General features: G+C 44.3%; 1 long non-coding RNA gene across 1 annotated transcript; it reads right to left on the bottom strand.

Annotated features, from left to right (window-relative positions):
- Nucleotides 1-5,125: 5,125 nt before the first annotated feature.
- On the bottom strand, nt 5,126-10,056 carry LOC129164225 (uncharacterized). Its single transcript, XR_008563821.2, has 3 exons — nt 9,358-10,056; nt 6,994-7,141; nt 5,126-6,882 (listed from the first exon to the last, which is right to left on the bottom strand). It is a non-coding gene; the product is annotated as an uncharacterized lncRNA (long non-coding RNA).
- Between the last annotated feature and the right edge of the window lie 11,156 nt (nt 10,057-21,212).

Here is a 21,212-nt window from a genome sequence, read left to right as displayed (position 1 = left end):
GATGTAATTCAAGTCAATAAGACTTCATTAAACCCTGACATCCCTTTACCACCTCATCGTCTAACAGCGTTTTTAGATCTTTTCTCACAACTGTTCCTTTCTCCATGTTTATCTCTCTTCCCATGATTATAACCTCCTTCATCAGCTTCATTACTCACAAATCAGCCATTTTGTCCAATCAGTGCCTCCATCTGTCTCCGATCAGTTGGCTACAAAACCATTTAAATCATTAGACTGCAAATAAAAAAGCTGTTCAAGTTGAAATTTAGCCAGAAAACACAAATGAACAAACTACAACGTAAATGCTATTTAATTATTGCCTACGCTCTATCACATGACCAGGCAGTTTCTTTTTGATCCCATCTGAGCTCAATTATCACCGCAGGAAACTGTTTTATAAACATTTGTAGTTTTACTCCCTTGCCTCTTCTCTCTGTTTCACATCACCCCGTCTCTTTTTCAATCTGACCTGCTTTGTTTCCCTCTCTTTGTCCTCACTCTAATCTTATCACCAATGCACCGAGCTGATAAATGTTACAGATCAGCTCTGATTGGTGCAGACAACAGCCGGGTGCTCCGTCTTACGACCCTTCAAAGGCTGTAAAACCAAAGCCAAATGACTTTAAGGTGAGAGTTATGATCCACTTACGAGGAGCAAAGGGTCAGGCTCTGGGACACACACACGTATTTAGAGAAAGTGTTATTAGGAACATGACGTGTGTTTATCATGGCTTTAGGTAAAGGGATGACTGGATTGTGTTGTGATGGCTGAGGTGCTGTTGCACCAGCAGCAGCTGGAGTTCCTCACACCAACGGAAACATCACGTTTGTCTTTAGCAACAAATAGTTGGTTTCTTTGAGAATATGTTGTGAAAGCTAATGAGAAACAGCCAAAGCTTAGAGAACATTACATCGTTTTGAAGAAAAAAAAGTCTGTAGATGCTCTAACTTTTGCTATTCAGATGAAAGTTTAACACAATTTACTGTGTTTGGAAAATTGTTTCGTTCTTTTTTAACTTCTAACTTCAGTGAAACCCCCAAATTTAGCTAACAACATCAAAAATGTTTATTTAAATCTCAAAAAAGGGTAAAAAAAAGTCTTAATTTTAATGAAAAATATCTTACTACATTCCTGGAAACAGTGTAAGGTCATGTACACACGTAGCTGGGTTTTTGGAAAACCAAATCTCCTTCCCCACCCATCTAGAAAACAAATTTTGTTTTCAGCAAAATAGAAAAGTAGATTAATACAATCCAGTGCACTGAGAAGCACATTCATAGGTGTGTGAAGCCTGTAGGTGGCGGTAGTTCCCCAAATTGTCAGGATCTTTCCACAGAACCCTTGTTGGAATAACTAGGTGGCAGGCACAAATCCTCCCTAACATCCTTTGTCTGTGGTCCTCTACATAGAGCAGTAAGTGCGCCTGTTAAAACAAGTGAGTGTAAAGGTCACACAGGTGATGTCAGAGCAGTGATGGTGTTAAATCTAAAACCTCAGTTACTTACGTCCAAAAAAATACAGACGATGGAGAATTTATGAATCTAAACTTTAGTCTGAGAATCGCTTTTGTTGCCATTTACCGTCGAGTTCATTTATAGAGTTATATAATATCGTTTAGTGGGACACAGGGTAAGATTTGTATTCAATAAGCATTTTAATGTGGTATTGCAGATAGTCCTGATTTCACTTATTCCCTATTTCATTTAATCCCCAGTTGGGATTATTTTCCGCAATCTCAGGTAGCCACTCTTCATCAGCAATCCCAGAAACTGATTTTGTACCAGTTTATTGTAGCTTTTATGATGAAGCATGATCAACTCCTATGATTTTCTAACATTACTGAACCTTTTTTTGTTTTCTTGGAGTTCTTCCTGTGAGACTGGCTGACTTTTCTGTGAGCCAAACATTTACCATACCATACCATATGTGAGAGCTGACTAAAGCGCCTTACAGAAGGACATAATAAAACAGAATAAAAACAGTTCAATAAAAACAAGCAGTCAAAACAAATAAAACTGCCAAAAAATAAATAAGCACAAGACAGTAAAAACAAGCATAAAAACAGCTGATTATTTAAAAGCCAAATCATTGAAATGAGTCTTGACTCGAAGACCGAGCCAGATGAAGACTGCCGTATGAGGAGGGTAGGGGCATTCCAAACATTTCTCCTGCCTGCTTAAAGCCTGAGACAAAAGGAAATCAACCATTTAAATAATACCCTGGTTACTAAAATGCTTCATGAATGATCATTTCTGAATGTATTTAAGTAACAGGAAGCTATTAATCTCAAAGACTTTATAACAGCTTAGTCTCACCAGTCACCAATTTTGCTTTGGTTCATGTTAAAATTACAAATGTTGGGACAGTTTCACATGATGCAAGGGTTAGCAAGTTCAATTAGAGCCTTGAAATTGTAGACACGTGTATAAAATATGCTCCTGAAACAAAAGTGAGAAAATAAATAAATAAATACATTTTTTCAGCTCTTATTGTGAATTTCATTTGCTATGACTGGAGACAGACCATTGTAAATGGTCCATAAGCAAAAGCAACATTTTATTATATTATTTACTACAAATGTCACTGTGCAGGTCTGTTTCATACATAACACATCCACACGTCATAATGTCCTAAATTTACTCAACCTGTGGTAAAACATTTACATTAAGGCCTTGTTTGAGCCTAGAAATAAACTTTTAGTCATCTAAACTAAGTCTCCAGAGAAAACGACCTTTTTCACAGGTCATGAAAGCAGTTGCATAACGTAATAGTGGCATTCTACCCGCAAGCTCTTTCCCAACCGGGAACAATTCTGATGCAAAACAGGAGCGAAAGCATTCCACGCAGCTGATTCTGTGATGTCACAAAAATCACGGGAGAATTTCAACACCACGCATGATTTCCAAGCCCCCACAATGCGGCTCAGAAATTGGTCTCAACTCGGAAGTACCAAAATTGCAGTTCCACCCTCATCCGCTGGGGGCTGGTGTCAGAAACGAGCAAATCCTCATTGACTCCCATGTTAAAAATACCAATTTCACAGCAGATATAAACATGTTTACAGCCTGGTACCAAAACATGTTTTTTGTTTCAATTATCTAGTTTACACTCATGACAACTCTGAGGGGGGTGAATTTTTTCTCACTCTTCTGTTTAAGTGTATTAAAAGCCTAAAATTCGGTATAATTAATGAGCATCAGACCCACGTGACCGCAGAGCTAGCTCCGTGGAAAGGCCTCAGTAGAGCCTCGGTCTGGCTTGGAAACTGCTCCGGGATTTTGAGTCTCTGTGTTTGTGATTTCTTTTTTTGGATATTTTTTGTGCAATTGTTGGACAAAATGACTTACTCTGGCATTAATTGCATTAATAGAACGTCCAAGAAGTCTCCACCTCATTTTTTTCGGTAAGTAAAATTATATTTATGTATTTTAGGTCACTGCCGAGCTGAGCTTAGATTTTAACATGCACTGTTTAACCATGAAATTTAAATGTAATAGAGTAAAACCCAGTGCATTTAACATAATGCTGCACTTTAGAAAATGGGTTGAAATATAACATGTTGGTGGAGCTGGGTTCCGACTATCGGCTTGTGGAGCTCTCGGGAGACCGATGTTTTCCACCCTTATCCCCTCCCCGCAGCTCGGCGCATCTCTGTCTGATTGTGGCTTCTGTCTGCTGCGCGGGCTGCCGGCTTGTGGAGCTCTGGGATGGAAACCTTTCCTCCCGGTTCTCCCCAGCGGCAGCTCTGCGCATCTCAGATCTCAGCAGCGCTTGTCTGCTGTGCGGCTGCCGGCTTGTGAAGCTCTCGGAGACCTTTGTGTTCCACCCGGTTTTACCCAGCGGTCAGCCCGGCGTATCTCTGACTCAGAAGCTCTGGTGTGGTGCACAGTTAACTCCGATTGTAGCTAGGTTGCTACCTCCGTTAGCTTAGCTCCCACCTCCGCATTAGCTTTGGGTTAGCTTGTAGCTAGTTCGACCGGGTGTCGTCAGTCGATCCCAGCCTTACAGCCCCACCCTCAGCTCCTCCTCTCTTCCCTTTTATGGAATTGTCTGGGCTTGACGGAACCTGTGACACGGTCAAAATGGCGGTGGTGGCCACCTCCCATTTTAGTACAAAAACTTATTATTGGAGTCTATGGAAACCCATTGCCCATATATGTATGTCGATGGTGATTTCAGATGCCCACACATAATAATAAGCAATAAGAAAGGCAGCTGCATGTATCAAAAAAGGTCTGTGATTTACTTTTTGCTGTGTTTTATCTTGGCTTTGTGGATTTTAACAGGAAATGATGTATGTTTACCTGCATTTGACTTTTATTTTGAAAGATTCCAGATGTTTCACACAGCTTTTGAGTTTGACTTCCTGTCTGGCATGATCTAAACTGCGAAGTTTGGCGTATTTTGGGAGCGTAGCGTGTAAAAAATATAGACTTGAAACGTAATAGCGTCCCCTCGCTTCTAGGGCGCACCCAAAACGTCACACTTAGCTGCCGGTGGAAAGAACCCATTCACTATAACGGAGGCTAATTGCTGCGTAGTACGTTTCGCGGGTAAGACTAGGTTCTAATAAACTATTAAGAAATCACACAAAACCAAATTTTGGTGCAGAAATGGAGGTTCTTGTGTTTTTTGAGAATGACGCTTGAAGGTTTTGAGGTAAGTGAAACATTTTTATTGTAACCAACTGTGTGAAAGTGCAGCTGCCTCTCCCTCATGGGCTTTAATCAGCGGCCTCTCAGCCTACATATGACCAAAGATACAGTCGTACAGAAGCATTAAGTTATCTGGCACCAAATGTGTTTTGATTTGAATTCAGTGTGTTCTTGTGTAATGAATCCAGTCATAACTACTTCCTAAATGCACAATAAAACAACCTCATGCATGCTTCATGTCGACACATTCTGTTGCATCTCCTCACGTCCAGAATTGATCTCATCTTTGTTTCCGAGGGGAGAAAATTGAGATTAATAGTCCCAGAGTGAGGTGCAGTTCTTATTTTTACAGCTGTACAGAACATAAAGGAACATGCATGGCTGCAAGAACCTTATGGAGTAACAGAAAAAGGTATATAATGTTCAGAGAGGGGAGAATTAAAAGGTCCTGTCATGCAAACAACACGTGTAGAGTGACTTCCTGTCTCAACACCAGCTGTCTTACATAAGGTGTCTTTTTGAGCCGAGTTTAAAACTTTTTGGACTTTCTTTATCAAGATGTGATACATTGGCTGATATACCGTGGGTACAACAGGGTATTGGCCCAGCTGAAGAATGACTGGTAATCAGAAAATTACTGAAGGTGAAATCTTGGAGAAAAGCCGGAGCAGCAATGTTCAATAAATCAGCAGAATGATGAGACGCCTCTGAAGGACCAGGAGGAGGAACAGGACTGGAGACCTGCAGGGTCAGAAAAAGCTGCTCAGGGTGACAACTGGAAGACTGAGCTGATAGATAAGGCTGGTCTGGACGAAGACCTGGAGACAGGACAGACTGATGAGGTCACTCTGCAGGGGCAGTCTGGAGCCTCAGGAGAAAGCATCAGACGAACAAGGAGAAAAAATAAGAATGTTTCCAAAAAGTTGGGAGGGCAAACCGCAGCCAGGTGCTGCTTATCAAACACACCTGATTAAATGATCATCAAGTGTGAGCCACTCTGTAAAAGTTGTTGTTTGGACAGTTTTCTAGTCTGGAACATTCAGATGTTTTATAACACCAAGTCAAGGAGTGAAACCATCACCAATGAGATTAGCGATGCAACCGCTGCTTGCCATTAATCTCAGAGGACGTGCAAGGCCAAGTCCAAACAATCTGGAGTCCATCCTACATTTAGAAGAAAACTAGCATTGAAGACAGTTACTCATCTTCACAGGAGGTCAGAGTATGCTGACTGTTATGGATTTCATCAGTATGTTTTCCAATAACCCATTTCCTGATCGAAGAGAAAAGGAGAGACACATTAAGCAACAAGTCAACCATATGCCCGAGGCAAAATGCCCCGAGCATCTGGTCACAGACTTTATTTAAACAAAAAGATAAGAAAGAAATGGGAGTGAGAGAGAGAGAGAGAGAGAGAGAGAGACAGAGAGAGAGAGAGAGAGAGAGAGAGAGAGAGAGAGAGAGAGATTGTGTGTGTGTGTGTGTGTGTGTGTCTGAGTGTGAGAATGCTTCAGGACATTTGTTAACAGGATTAAGCAATGAAATATAAAATTTCCATAACAGAAGTCCTCCTGTTTATCCGAATAGGATAACCAAACAAAAAGAAAACAACAAAACAAAGAACAAATGAGTAAAACAATAAGAAATTCTACCCACTTCCATAACTTGTCACCAATCATGACTCAAGGGACAGGGAAGGGGTAAAACAAGGAAAGGCGATCATCTTGGTAGTCATAAGGACCAATAGGGTACAAATCAAGCAACTAAAGACAAAAATGATAAGCATCTAACAAGAAAAATAATAATACTCTACGATGAGGTTGGAAAGGTTCAGAATCAGCACGATGAAGTGAGAACACAGCATGAGGTGCTGCATTCGTTTGTCTATCTGATAACTTCGTCCAAAGAATCATTCCATTCAAAGTGTATTACAAAAAATCAGTAAAATAATAAAGAACAAATAAAATAAAACAAGATGACATTAACAGCATTTAACAGAAATACAAGTGAGAGAACGGAATCTGTTAAATCAACACAATTATAAACTTAAGGAGAGCTATGTCATACATATTGAAGTGAATTGAAATGATTCTACAATTTATGGCAGTTCCTTTAAAGAGATTGAGAAGGGTCAGCAAAACCATTTAATACATAGAAAACATCAGTACAGCGTATTGAAACATCAGGTGAATTTAGTTTAAAGCTTCAAGTTGCAGACGAGTCTTTCTGTGAAGGAGGAAAAATGAATGTTTAATATTAATTTTACGCAGCTCTAACCATGGCAGACTTTTTACTTAAATCACAAAGACTTCAACACTATAAATAAAGAGTACTCACTGTTTATTTATACCCAGCTCCGCCATATTTTAGGTTCACCATAATCAGAGGCATAAACCTGTGGCAGTGACCCCAGATCCAACTTTTACGGACAGCCCTGGACACATTCAGTCATTTCATCTGGAACAATCACCTCCAATTTGTGAGTCTGGGGGTAAGAAAGCAGTGGAAAATGTTGGATTGGACATTATGACAAAGGAAGGATCAGACACAATAAATAAAAAGAATACTAGAATAAACCTTGTTAATTCTGAGCAATTTAGATCTTTTCTCTGTTGGTTCCAGTTTTTCCTTTAATTTGGACTAATATTCATCACATTGATGTCCAACTGATGAGTGGATTGGTTGGAAATAAAATGCACTAAATGAGTAAATAAATAACCCACTTTGGGGTTTCTGAGACTTTTGTCAACATTATCAAAAGTTTCAATAAGTAATAATCGGGTAGAATGTTGAATTGGAATTCTCTTTGATCAATCGACTGACAGACCTACCAACCAACCAACCAACCAAGCTTTATTTATATAGTGCCTTGCACTGCCTTTGTGGGAGCCCAAGGTGCTGAACATGACATTCACCAAAATCATGAATGAACAGAGAGCAATAAAACAATAAAAGCAGCATTACAAACACATGGATTAAAAAGATTAAAACAGAAATGATGAAGATCAAAAACCATGTTCCATAAAAACCAAGCGATGAAAATGAGTCCTCAAGCAGCTTCTAAAAACCTGCAGTGATGATGACTGATTAGAAACAAGTGGAAACTCATTCCAGAGTAGGAGCCGAGAAAGCTCGATCACCAGACCTGTGCCTAGAGCATGGAACAATCAGCAAATCCAGCTCAGCTGAGTGAAGAGATCCTGAAGGGGTATGCTGTTTTAGTAACGCAGTATGGTGGGGTAGTACCCTGTAGAGACCAGGAAACAAACAACTAAATCTTAAACTTAGCCCAATAGCCTACAGGGAGCCAGTGCACTGAAGCCAGCACAGGGGTCAGGGTGATGTGTTTCCTTTTCCTCGTTCCGTCAGAAATCTAGCTGCAGATTATGAACCGATTGTAAGCATCTTCTATGCACTATATGCACATATTACAATGATCAAGCCTGGATTAAACGAATGCAAGAAGTACAGACACAAGATGTAATAAATAAATAAGATGATGTAATAAATAAATAAATGAGATGAATTAGACAGCTTCTGAACCACAGCCGTGTTTTTATTGGACCCCCGTAAACCTCTGATGAGCCCGGGCTCAGGGGTTGTGTCATGGTTTTTGCTGAATCTAACTGTGTTGTGCTGAGTCTTCTGTGTGCAGGTGGGTGTGTCTGGAGAGCAGCTGGAGAGCAGCTGCTACCTATCTGTTCATCAGTGGTCAGGGGATTTAAGGAGCGTTGGGACAGCTCATCAGTACCGGATGATACTCAGCATTGGGTAGAACTTTGCCAGCACCTAGCTCATGTCTGAAGACTTGTTATTTTGTGTATCTCGCCTTCCTGAGATTATCTGTCCTGTTCTCCTTCGACCTCCTCAGGAAACTTCTCCTCCACCAACCAAGCCTCCATCAGCTGCAAGAAGACTCACCGGATTCCAACCCTGTCTGCCAGTCCCGTCGCTCACCCCTGACCGCCTGCTCTCCAATCCCCACCTGCCAGCTCGGACATCTCCAACTCTGGTACTCAGCTCCCAGCCTCACCTGACTCTCGCTCTACCAGCTCAGCCAGCCGTGACTTGCCCACCCCTCTCAGCCTTACCAACAACCAGGAAACTGTAAGCTAGGGCTGTCGCGGTTGAGGAATTCCCCCTGCGGTGATTCAGGGTGGCTTAATATTGCGGTATGCGATATTATTGCAGTCCTTTTTTTTATTGCAGTACTATCTAAACATAATGTTTACACATTTAAAAAAGGTTAAAAATTGCCGTGCCTTCTTTTATAACGCTTTACTGAATGCAGATCAAAGGGTAGTAACAACACAGATCGCAGTAACGTTCGTTTCTCCGACAGTCGGAGTCCGACTGAACTTAAAAACAACAAAATTCAGGAGAAGGTTAAACTTTTAAATGCAAATTTGGCTGCAGCATCTAACAAATAAGAAACAAGTCCCCATTGTGTTTAGTTGTTTAGAAACAAGCATAAAAAATTACATGTACCGGGCGCGCGCGCGCCGGGGGGCGGGCGCACTATCATTTCACTTTCACTTTCACACACACGAATGACGGTGATTTATAGCTCGGTCACGTCCTTGTTACCTACAAGGAAAACCAGCATGTTAACCATATACGATTTGAGAGAGGATCTGAGAGGGGTGGCAACATTTGCAGCAACACTGAAAACCCTCTCGGAGGTGCGCTCGTTGCACTTACCCCAAATTCCACTACCTCCGCTCCCCTCCGCTCCGGTCCGGCCCCGCTCGCTTCCGAACTCAACTTGCGTGCGACTCTGGCGAGCAAAGGGAATCTCTCCCGGTTGTTACTCCACCATGTCAGGGGGGTTCTTTAGGGTGGATGCATTCCACCTGCAGGTAGCGAGTGAGCTCCAGCTCGGCTCAAACTCTCTTCGGGACGGTTGCAGAAGCAGTGCTTGTCCGGGACTTCAGCAGGTCTCCGAGCGTTTATTATTTATTTATTTTTTGCCGCTGGTGGCAGCTCTGTCTCGGCCAAGGACTCTGGCTGCGCAGCAGCTGACGTACTGAAAACCAAAGCGCTCCCACAGGAGCGAAGTAACGTTTCGTTTTGATACCAGTGCAGCCATCCTTCTCAACATGCATCATTGAGTTGAACCAAGTTCAGTAATCGCGGTGGCCCATGATGCAGCGCGGTGGGCTTCTTCATATTGCGATATTTCATTTTTGCGGTTACCGCGACAGCCCTACTGTAAGCTACAAACTCATTTCTTTCACGGTCAAACCTGCATATACTCAGTCCAGTCTCTGTTCTAGAACCCCACCGGAACCATCGGATCTCAGACCATCATCTCCTTCGTACATTATAATAAACCTTTTTTACTTACCTTTGTCTCCGTGCATGATTCTGCATGTCGTGGGTCAAAAAGCTGCAGCCCAGCATGACAGGTTGCTCATAAACTGTTTTTAAGGACTGTCCAGGAATGCTTAACCATGAGATTCACACTACATTGGTAAATGGACACCGTTGGGTGGGACAGGTTTACGAGCCCCCCCTTCCCAATCCCCAGACACTCTAAAATGAACAGGCTTTTTTAAGCTGTCTTAAGGGACAGAGGGGATTCCTTTCCTGGTGATCTGAACAGGGAATTCCTGGAATAGGTGAACCAGAACCAGTGGGACTAATGGTTGTGAGATGACCCATTGAGCTGGTGAGGAGGATGCTGGTGGATGAAGTCAGCAGGACAGAGGGAATGTGTGTTTACCTCCACACATGACTGCATGACCTTGTCAACCTGTCAAAGGTGGTGAAAAAGTCCTGCCAGTATTACACAGTCCAGCGTTCCCATTGTGTGCTGCAAGTGAAACCAAACTGCTTCACTCACTGATATTATCACTAACCTGCATCACCCACCATCTCATTAAAACCAAAAGAAACCCATATCAATCTACAGCGTGCCTACATTTACTGGCCTCTTAACTCTGAGATGTCATCTCATCTCTGTTTATCTTCTGCTGCTGTTCACACTGACCTCCTCCATAAAGGAGAGGAGGAAATCTGAAATATAAAAGTAGCCTTAATGGATCTGTTATCTGGATGATCCATGTGTGATACGGTCTATAGCTGATTGCCTTTGACAAACGGTTTTTAAACTTTGAACTTAAGAGTCATTTAGCACATTAATTCTCACCCTGATCATTTAGCACATTAATTCTCACCCTGATCATTTATCAATCTCTTATCTGACTTTTGACTAACAAAGGTACAAATTCTCATTGAGATTGCCCATTTTTGGAAGCAACATTAATGTTTTGCATCACTTTCTAATTAACAAAACTGACCTGTGCAGCACATTTAGTGCTACCAGCCAACCAGTTTTTCTGTGCTGGTATAGTTTGTCCATAAAGCCTCAGATCTTAAAGACTTGCCTTCTTTGCAGCATAAACTGTATCAACTATACACTGTCCCCCAGAAACTCGCTACAGCCTTAAAAATCAGGTCAGACGTGTCAGGAAAAGTTCAGTAATGTTACCCCAGCTTTCTGCCAGATGCATATTCGTTGTGTAAAATCTACAATGTAAAATGCAGCTATTAGCCACAATTATAACCAATGGGTGTGTTTTCATTGAGGGGAGAGCAGCACATCTCGAACGAGTCCTGGAAACACAGTGTCACGGTGATCCGCAAAATGTATGCTTTCAGTCTATTTTTATGATCCATGCTTCCAGAACACATCAAGCTCAGCAGTTAAGATCATAGACATGAATACGTAGACGCCCCATTGGGTGCTTGAGAGCGTGACAGCTTCATATTGGATGGGTTCCTCACTCTATCCAAACCCAACTAGAGTCAACACATAGTGAGCAACTGCCTGTTTTGTGTACTATTGAAAACAGAGCACATGGGATTACTATTGAATTTTCTAGTTTACCTCTTTATTTAATAATGTAATTTAATTTTATTTTATTTTATTTTTGAACTATCATGCCATGTTTTATGTCTGATTTTGTGAAAATCACAATAAATGTGTTTTTAATTGGGTGAACACCTTGCCTAACAGAAAAAATGGCATGTAGGGTGAATGGGAACCCATCCAAGATGGCATCCCGTTGCCACACCAGCTCCAATAGGCAGCACCAGTTCATGTGGTGTCTATGACATCTGTGGTTAAGATGGGGACAGACAGAAAATCAAACACAGAAGTAGTTTAAACATCTGGCAACTTCCAAAATAAAATGCACATGCAGTTTCTTAACTAGCAACGTACCGTTGTGACTGAGACAAAGATTAAATCCGTGTCTGCTGTAATCCAGAGAGAGACATTAATGCATCACGGATAAATCTAGAAGTCACCCCTGCTGCAGCAGATTACAGGAAAAAGTGTCAGAAAGTATAAACCAAGTGATGTTCCGGAAACTTCTGGGATGCCCTTGGTTTTTTATCAGGGGACTGAACATATTTTCTTGTCCTTTGAAACATTTTACTTCTCATCTGAGAAGCCTTCTCAGTTCGCAGAAGTGAGTTTATTCAAATGAAATGAAGATAAATGTGTGTTTTTCCTGAGACAGCATGTGTTCACCAGAGAAGTGAACTGATGCCAGAAGATGTCTTCTCCACATTTCAGATCTCTAAATGTTTTTGGCAATAATTGAGGAGATGTTAGGATAAAGATCTTTTTCATGATGGCTCACTGATTCCTTGCCTTAAAATAAAGTTTAACCTGTTATTAGAGTGCTTTGTTTTTGACATTTCCATATGTTCTTGTGGTTTTAACAAACACAATAATTACTAATCATGAGACACTGAGACATTTCCGTTACATCGACCATCCATGGTCATGGTCAGAAACCACATATAACTGAATATATCAGCCTTGTTAGCAGCTTAGCGGCATAGCTTCCTACAGATAAGACCTGATGTTATGTCCTCTGGCAGAAGGATGGTGTCCGTTTACACCAAAGCTATCCTGATAGAAAATTTGTAGCACTTATTGCTGCAGCAGGACACTTTATCACCACATGTGGAGTTGATGTAGGATCACAGAGTTCCTATTGCCACGGGCTGTTTATTGTCCAGTAAAATCCACATGAGAAAGTCAGCAGACGGCAGCAGGTCCTCACTGAGCAGCTGTGGAAACACCTCAGCCTGTGGTGACTGATAACACTAATGAGTGGGGCTAAACTCACATCTGTTTTAGAAAGTGATTTTATTGGAGTGGAACTGATTTAATTTAAACTAAAACCTACAAGTATCATCAGACAGTGGGAGTAAAGACTCATGTCCTCACAGACCTGTGGGAGCTGACTCGTTTATAATCTCATCAAACACAAACACGTGGTTTTACAGCTTCAAGCTCGGTGCCTTCTCCATTACATCATGCTGGGGCTTAAGATAGCTAAAGTAAAAATCACTTTTGTTAAGTAGATGGACTGAGCCCATTATCTTTTATTCCCTCAATCCTTCTGGCTGTTATTCCACTTTTGATGGTTTACACCCTAAACAGTGTGTAATAAGCCTCGGGGTGGATGCCAACCTCTCTATGACTCCTCAGATCAACTCAGTGGTGAGGTCTTGTTTTTATCAGTCACCCCGCCTAACTCGTTTAAGACCGATCTTAAAGAGGAAGCACTTGGAATCAGTCATCCACGCTTTCATCACCTCTCGCTTGGACTACGCTAATGCACTATTAGTTGGAACTCCTGTCTATGCCCTGAACCGGCTGCAGGTTGTCCAAAATGCCGCTGCTAGATTTTTAGCAAACACAAGTCGACGTAGCCATATTACACCAGTCCTGAAACATCTTCACTGGCTCCCCATCCGTGTGCGTTTTAAGATATTGATGTTTGTTTTTAAAGCCCTACACGACCTAGCTTATCTGTCCGACCTGCTGACTCCCTATGTACCTACTCGTATGTTGAGGTCAGCTGACCATCTACTGCTTTGCACTCCCCGGATGTCCTACAAATCACGAGGTGAACATGTGTTTGTCCATGCTGCCCCTTGCTCTCTCCCTGGGCGCCTTACTGTGGTGGAGGGGTTTGTGTGTCTCAATGATCCTAGGAGCTAAGTTGTCTGAGGTTTTCTGCCTTGGGAAGGGTCACCCATGGCAAACAGGTGAGGGATCAGAAAAAGAGCAGCCCGAAGACCTCTTATGATGAATTACATAAATGGAAATCATGCTCTCTCGCCTGGACGTGGGTCACCGGGGCCCCCCACTGGAGCCAGGTCTGGAGGTGGGGCACATTGGCGAGCGCCTGGTGGCCGGGCTTTTACCCATGGAGCCCGGCCGGGCACAGCCCGAAGAGGAAACGTGGTTCACCCTTCCCATAGGCTCACCACTTGTGGGAGGGGACAAAGGGGTCGGGTGCAGTGTGTGACGGGTGGTAGTCGAGGGCGGGGACCTTGGCGGTCTGATCCTCGGCTACAGAAGCTGGCTCTTGGCACATGGAATGTCACCAATCTGGTGGGGAAGGAGCCTGAGTTGGTGTGTGAGGTTGAGAGGTTCTGACTAGATATAGTCGGACTCACCTCAATGCATGGCTCTGGCTCTGGAACCAGTTTCCTTGAGAGGGGTTGGACTTTCCACCACTCTGGAGATGCTCCCACTGAGAGGCGCCGAGCAGGGGTGGACATACTAGTTGCCCCCATCTTGGTGCCTGTGCATTGGGGTTTACTCCAGTGAATGAGAAGGTAGCCTCCCTCCACCTACGTGTGGGGAGACTGTCATGAGGTGAGGGTGGAGATGGCAGACCATGTATGGTGGAGGGTTCAGGAGGCAGAAGAGCAGGCACGGATGAAAAAATAAAAATGGATTTAATGGTAGCAGCACAAGCACGAACACAACGAAGACAACGCAATGATCCAACAATGACAGGAACAAAGAGGGAGGTATAAATACACAGAACAATCAGGGAACACATGGGCTGGTTAACGAGGGGCAGGTGAGAACAATAAGGCTAATTACGGAAGGAGCGACACAGTCAGGGAGGCCAGGCGAATCATGACAGTACACCCCCCCCCCCCCCCCCCCCCCCCCCCACAAGGGGCGGATACCAGATGCCCACAAAGCCACACAACACAGGAGACCCTGAAAACACTGGAACTCGGGAACACATGACTCGGGAAACTGGAAGACTGGACATGGGAACTTGGTCTCTGGAATTCAACAGCAGCGGGCGCGGGACACCGGAACTCGACAGCATTACGCTGGACCTCGACAGCAGCAGGCACGGGACACCGAAACTCGACAGGACACTCAAAAACTGGAAACACGCAACTCAGTCCGGGGCTGCAGAGCAGGGGCCTCTCAGTTAGGCGGCACAACTCTGACTGATGAGGGTCTCTTGAGCTAGGACCAGGAAACTCGGACTTGGACACACAAACTCGAACTCCTGACACGAACACTTGACCAGGAACAGGGACTCTAAGACTTGACCAGGAACACGAACACTTGACTTGGCTGGACAGGAACACTTGACTTGGCTAGACAGGAACACTTGACTTGGCTGGACAGGAACACTTGACTTGGCTGGACAGGAAGACAAACTGCAGCAGCTGGGATGGGACCCTGTAGTAACTGCAGCAGCAGGCGTGGAACCCAGCAGGAACTGCAGCAGCAGGCGTGGGACCCAGTTGAGACCGCAGCATGAAGGACCTGCAGGCACAGACCCCGCAGGCGTGAACCAGGAAGCGGAAGAACAGCAGGAGCGACGCGAGGAAACCAGGAGCGGTAGCAGGTACTCGGCAAACAGTCCTGAGCAGGTGCACACCACGACTCGACTAGATCCACAGGCAGGCTCAGGTGAAGGGAAGCTGACATGGAGCGGAAGACCAGCCCTACCACTCTGAAGAACGCTGGCGTGCGCAGGGGTTTTAACCTCCATAAAAAACTCCAGAAAACAGCATCTTCCATGAAAAACAGGATGGGGCGAAAACAGCAGGAGGAGAATGACCCTGACCACCTCGAAGACAAAAAGGATGTGCCAGGATCTCCCAGAGGGCTCGACCACCCCGAGACAGGTAGGATGCGCTGAAAAAAACAAAAAACTCCAGGCCGAAATCTCCCTCTGCTGAAAGGGAGAAAAAAAGAAAAAATAATCCTCCAGAAACAGGTGTTAACTCACCACAGGTCCAGGGTTGTCGGATCATTCTGTCATGAGGTGAGGGTGGAGATGACAGACCATGTATGGTGGAGGGTTCAGGAGGCAGAAGAGCAGGCACGGATGAAAAAATAAAAATGGATTTAATGGTAGCAGCACAAGCACGAACACAACAAAGACAACGCAATGATCCAACAATGACAGGAACAAAGAGGGAGGTATAAATACACAGAACAATCAGGGAACACATGGGCTGGTTAACGAGGGGCAGGTGAGAACAATAAGGCTAATTACGGAAGGAGAGACACAGTCAGGGAGGCCGGGACGAATCATGACAGGGACGGGTTCTGACTGTGGTCTGTGCTTATGCACCAAACTACAGTTCAGACTACCCACCCTTTTTGGAGACCTTGGACGGGGTGCTGGAAAGTGCTCCTTCTGGTGACTCCCTCATTCTGCTGGGAGACTCATGTGGGCAACGACAGTGAGACCTGGAGAAGTGTGGTTGGTAGGAACAGCCCCCCTGATCTGAATTTGAGTGGTGTTTTGTTATTGGACTTCTGTGCCAGTCATGGATTGTCCATAACGAACACCATGTTCAGACTTAAAGGTGTCCATATGTGCTCTTGGCACCAGGATACCTTAGGCCGCAGCTTGATGATTGACTTTGTTGTTGTTTCATCTGACCTGCGGCCGCAGGTCTTGGACACTCGGGTGAAGAGAGGGGCGGAGCTGTCAACTGACCACTACCTGGTGGTGAGATGGCTCAGATGGTGGGGGAGGATGCCGGTCAGACCAGGCAGGCCCAAACGTATTGCGAGGGTCTTCTGGGAACATCTGGCAGAATCTCCTGTCTGAAGGAGCTTCAATTCCCACCTCCGACAGAACTTCCAAAATGTTCCGGGGGAGGCGGGGGACATTAAGTCTGAATGGACCCTGTTCCGTGCCTCCATTGTTGAGGTGACCGACCGGAGCTGTGGTCGCAGGATCGTTGGTGCCTGTCGTGGTGGCAACCCCCGAACCCGCTGGTGGACACCGGCGGTTAGGGATGGTGTCAAGCTGAAGAAAGAGTTCTATCAGGTCTTTTTGGTCTGTGGGATCTACAGGGGCAGCTGACGGGTAGCAGCAGTCCAAGCGGAAAGTGGCTCGGGTGGTCGCTAAGGCAAAAACCGGGGCATGGGAGGAGTTCGGTGAGACCATGGAGCAAGACTTCCGCACGGCTTCGAGGAGATTCTGGTCCACCATCCGGCGCTTCAGGGGGGAAAGCAGTGTTCTAGCAACACTGTCTATAGTGAGGACGGTGTGCTGCTGACCTCTACTCAGGGCGTTGTGGATCGGTGGGCAGAATACTTCGAAGACCTCCTCAATCCCACCGACACGTCTTCCAGTGAGGAAGCAGAGTCTGGGTACTTTGGGTTGGCCTCTCAAATCTCTGGTGCTGAGGTCACTGAGGTGGTTAAAAAGCTCCTCTGTGGCAAGGCTCCAGGGGTGGATGAGATCCACCCGGAGTTCCTTAAGGATCTGGATGTTGTGGGACTGTTTTGGCTGACACAGCTCTGCAATATGGCGTGGACATCGGGGGCAGTCCCACTGGACTGGCAGACCGGGGTGGTGGTCCCCTTATTTAAAAAGGGGGACCGCAGGGTGTGTTCCAACTACAGGGGGATCCCACTCCTGAGCCTTCCTGGTAAGGTCTATTTAGGGGTTCTGGAGAGGAGGGTCCGTCGGATTGTTGAACCTCAGATTCAGGGGGAGCAATGTGGTTTTCGTCCTGGCCGTGGAACACTGGACCAGCTCTATACCCTTAGGGGGATCCTGGAGGGTGCGTGGGAATTTGCCCAAACAGTCTACATGTGTTTTGTGGATTTGGAGAAGGCGTTTGACCGCGTCCCTCGGGGGGCCCTGTGGGGGATACTCCGGGAGTATGGGGTACCAGGCCCTTTGATACGGGCTGTTAGGTCCCTGTATGACCGGTGTCAGAGCTTGGTCCGCATTGCCGGCAGTAAGTCGGGCTCGTTCCCAGTGAGAGTTGGACTCCGCCAAGGCTGCCCTTTGTCACCAATTCTGTTCATAACCTTTATGGACAGGGTTTCTAGGCACAGCCAAGGTGTGGAGGGCATCTGTTTTGGTGGCCTGAGGATCAGGTCTCTGCTTTTTGCAGATGATGTGGTCCTGTTGGCTTCATCAGAACGTGATCTTCAGCTTTCGCTGGAGCGATTCGCAGTCGAGTGTGAAGCAGCTGGGATGAGAATCAGCTCCTCTAAATCTGAGACCATGGTCTTTATTCGGAAAAGGGTAGAATGCCTTCTCTGGGTCAGGGATGAGGTCCTGCCCCAAGTGGAGGAGTTTAAGTATCTCGGGTTCTTGTTCACGAGTGTGGGAAAACTGGAGCGTGAGATCGACAGGCAGATTGGTGATGCATCTGCAGTGATGCGGGCGTTGTACCAGTCTGTCGAGGTGAAGAGAAAGCTGAGTCAGAGGGCAAAGCTCTCGATTTACCGGTCGATCTACGTTCCTACCCTCACCTATGGTCATGAGCTTTGGGTAGTGGCCGAAAGAACAAGATCATGGATACAAGCAGCTGAAATGAGTTTTCTCCGAAGAGTGGCTGGGCTCTCCCTTAGAGATAGGGTGAGAAGCTCGGTCATTCGGGAGGGACTCGGAGTAGACCTGCTGCTCCTCCACATCGAGAGAAGCCAGTTGAGGTGGCTCGGTCATCTGGTTAGGATGCCTCCTGGATGCCTCCCTGGTGAGGTTTTCTGGGCACGTCCAACCGGGAGGAGACCTAAAGGGAGACCCAGGACATGTTGGAGGGACTATGTGTCTCACCTGGCCAGGGAACGCCTTGGGATTCCCCTGGAGGAGCTGGCCCAAGTGGCTGGGGAGAGGGAAGTCTGGGCCTCTCACCTTAGACTACTGCCCCCACGACCCGACTCCGGATAAGCAGTTGAAAATGGATGGATGGATGGATGGACGGCCCCCATGCTCTGGAACTCACTGCCCATTACAGTTAGGCTAGCATCCTCTCTGCCTGTTTTTAAATCTCGTTTAAAAAACTACTTTTATGACTTGGCACTAAAACGGGGATTCATGTTATCGTATTAATTTTATAATTTTATTATTGTGTTTTATCTTCTTATTGTTTCTTCTTTTTTGTTTTAATTGATCCTACCTGTTCAGCACTTTGGTCAGCTCTCACACTGTGTCTGAAATTGTGCTATAGAAATAAAGTTGGTATGGTATGGTATGGTATGGTATGGTATGGTATGGTATGGTATGGTATGGTATGGTATGGTATGGTATGGTATGGAGAAAGCATGACTGAGATGGACAGAAGTTAAAAGCTGTTTTATCTGCACACAAGCTAGCTTTTGAACGTAAACACAGTCGCGCCTCCTCTCAGGTATCTTCACTGGATCCTTTTCTGTCAGAACTGGAAACCCACATTGCCAGAGGTAACAAGATTGTGCTGAACACCAGTCACCATTTTCTAAGTCCAAACATCTTTTGTTGTCTGTGACTTCAAATGGTGATTTTCTATTTGGGACTGGAAGTTTGTCCTTAAGTTGAAGTGGTAGCTAGCAGCTGGCTGTTTCTCTTTCTCTGCTGTTATTGAACAGATAATCTCTCACACCTCTGGTGTTCTGTTGATAAATAAGAGTGCTTAGTGTAGGGCTGGACAATATAGAAAAATAGTATATCGATAAAAAATGTTTTATGTTGATCAAAAATGATAAATATTGAAAAATTTAAACAATTGTAGAAAATATATTTTACGTGCAGCCCTGGCCATTTTATTTTTGGTATTTTTATTTTTTCCTCTGCCTCCTCTCGCTGTGACATCTTGCTGCCTCATGCTCTGTTTTGGTTTGAGAGGGGAGGGCCTGGTGATGTAGCGTGCCCAAGTCTGTTTTGATTGGTTAGGAGTAAGTAGTGAGTCTATTATGCTGCTACCTGATAGGTTATAATGACAAAGGGTTATAATAATTTTTTTTTTTTTACCTTTTTTATCGAAGTTTTATCGGCCCATTTTTTTTTCTATCACACCACATGTCTATCAATAGAAATATTGAACTACTGAATTATTGTCCAGCCCTGGCGCAATGAATGGAGGACCCAGGGAAGCGCAGCGGATCGGCGAGACTGACAACTGGATGGTCCAGTAGTTGCTTTCCGCATGAGAAAACCGCTTCATACATTCTTTTTTGCTGCTTTTCTTTATCTCCACGATTTATTTATAACTATATGATGCTATAAAACAACGTCAAGAGACAAGAAAAATGTTTAAAGTTATTTTCCTTTCCAAATTTGCCGTTGTAGCTCTGATGACGCTCCCTGAACATGCATTTCACAAAAATCTGATTGTGCATGTTTTATTTATTTTTTTGTAAACTTCATAACTTTCCTGTTATGTAACATTTGTTCTGATCATTTACTATTTTAATATGAGAACCTTTCTGCACACTATTTTAATATGAGAACCTTTCTGCACAAAGTAGTGCATTTTTCCAAACTTGGCAATAATAGAACTGCTTTTCATTTTTCTAAAAATTTGATGAAGTTTTACTTTTCAGTTTTGAGAAAAGGTTTATGATAAGCCAGGTCTTTTTTGGGCTTGTGTTTTCATTTTAGTCCAAATCAACAGCAAACAAATGCCATAAATACGCTTGCCAAGGTTTGCCTAAATTAAAATCCTTTCACACACAAAGCCTTCATTTTCTCTTATAAAAATATTTATGTGGGAACGTTTAGAAAATAACCTATTTCCCTCCTAAACCTCTGTTTATTCTACAGTTCTCCTTATCCAACATTTTCTCTGTAAACTTGTATTTGCAACCAAAATTTTCTTTGTCTTAAACCTAATATTTCATTGTGTAGAATCTTGTAGTATTTTAGTCATTGTGCTTATTGTCCCTGTAAGTCACGGTGGTATAAATGGTTGTGATCGATCAAATTTCAATCCCAAGCATAGAATAGCTCAGGTAATTCTGCAATATTTTATAAATTTAGATTGTGGTTGGAAAATGATCCATAAATAAGTGGAAATAAAACCATACATTTAAAATTGTCTAACTTTGACAGGAACATACATTCTTACAGGATTTAAGATAATCAGCAGAGACGGAAGCTTTAGAAATGGTCTCAGTAAATTGCACACCCTAGTTTGGAGACACTCTGTGTGTCGTCTTTGGTAATCCATATGTCCTCTGAACCCCAGTGCCGTGGCCATCGTGGCTGTATGTCTCTTAGGCATCTAACTCCACAGATCGCTGAGTCCAGCAGGGATATTTGTTGTTCCTGTGGGGTCAGAGGCACAGTTTAACCCTCTCAGTGAAAGGCTCGCCCCACTGCTGCCAGTCAGATTTGAGCCAATGACAATGTCCCATTTTCCCCCTCTGGAGCTCAAATAATTTTCATCTTAAAGTGCAGGTGGGAGCGCCAAATGGAAGAAATCTGCTTTAGATGATGATGTAATGACAAAGCTGTGTCCTTATG

Source organism: Nothobranchius furzeri, chromosome 4 (genome assembly GCF_043380555.1).
Source record: "Nothobranchius furzeri strain GRZ-AD chromosome 4, NfurGRZ-RIMD1, whole genome shotgun sequence".
NCBI lineage: Eukaryota > Metazoa > Chordata > Actinopteri > Cyprinodontiformes > Nothobranchiidae > Nothobranchius > Nothobranchius furzeri.
The sequence above is the reverse complement of the archived record's forward strand: the minus strand, read 5'-3'. Positions and strand labels throughout refer to the sequence as shown.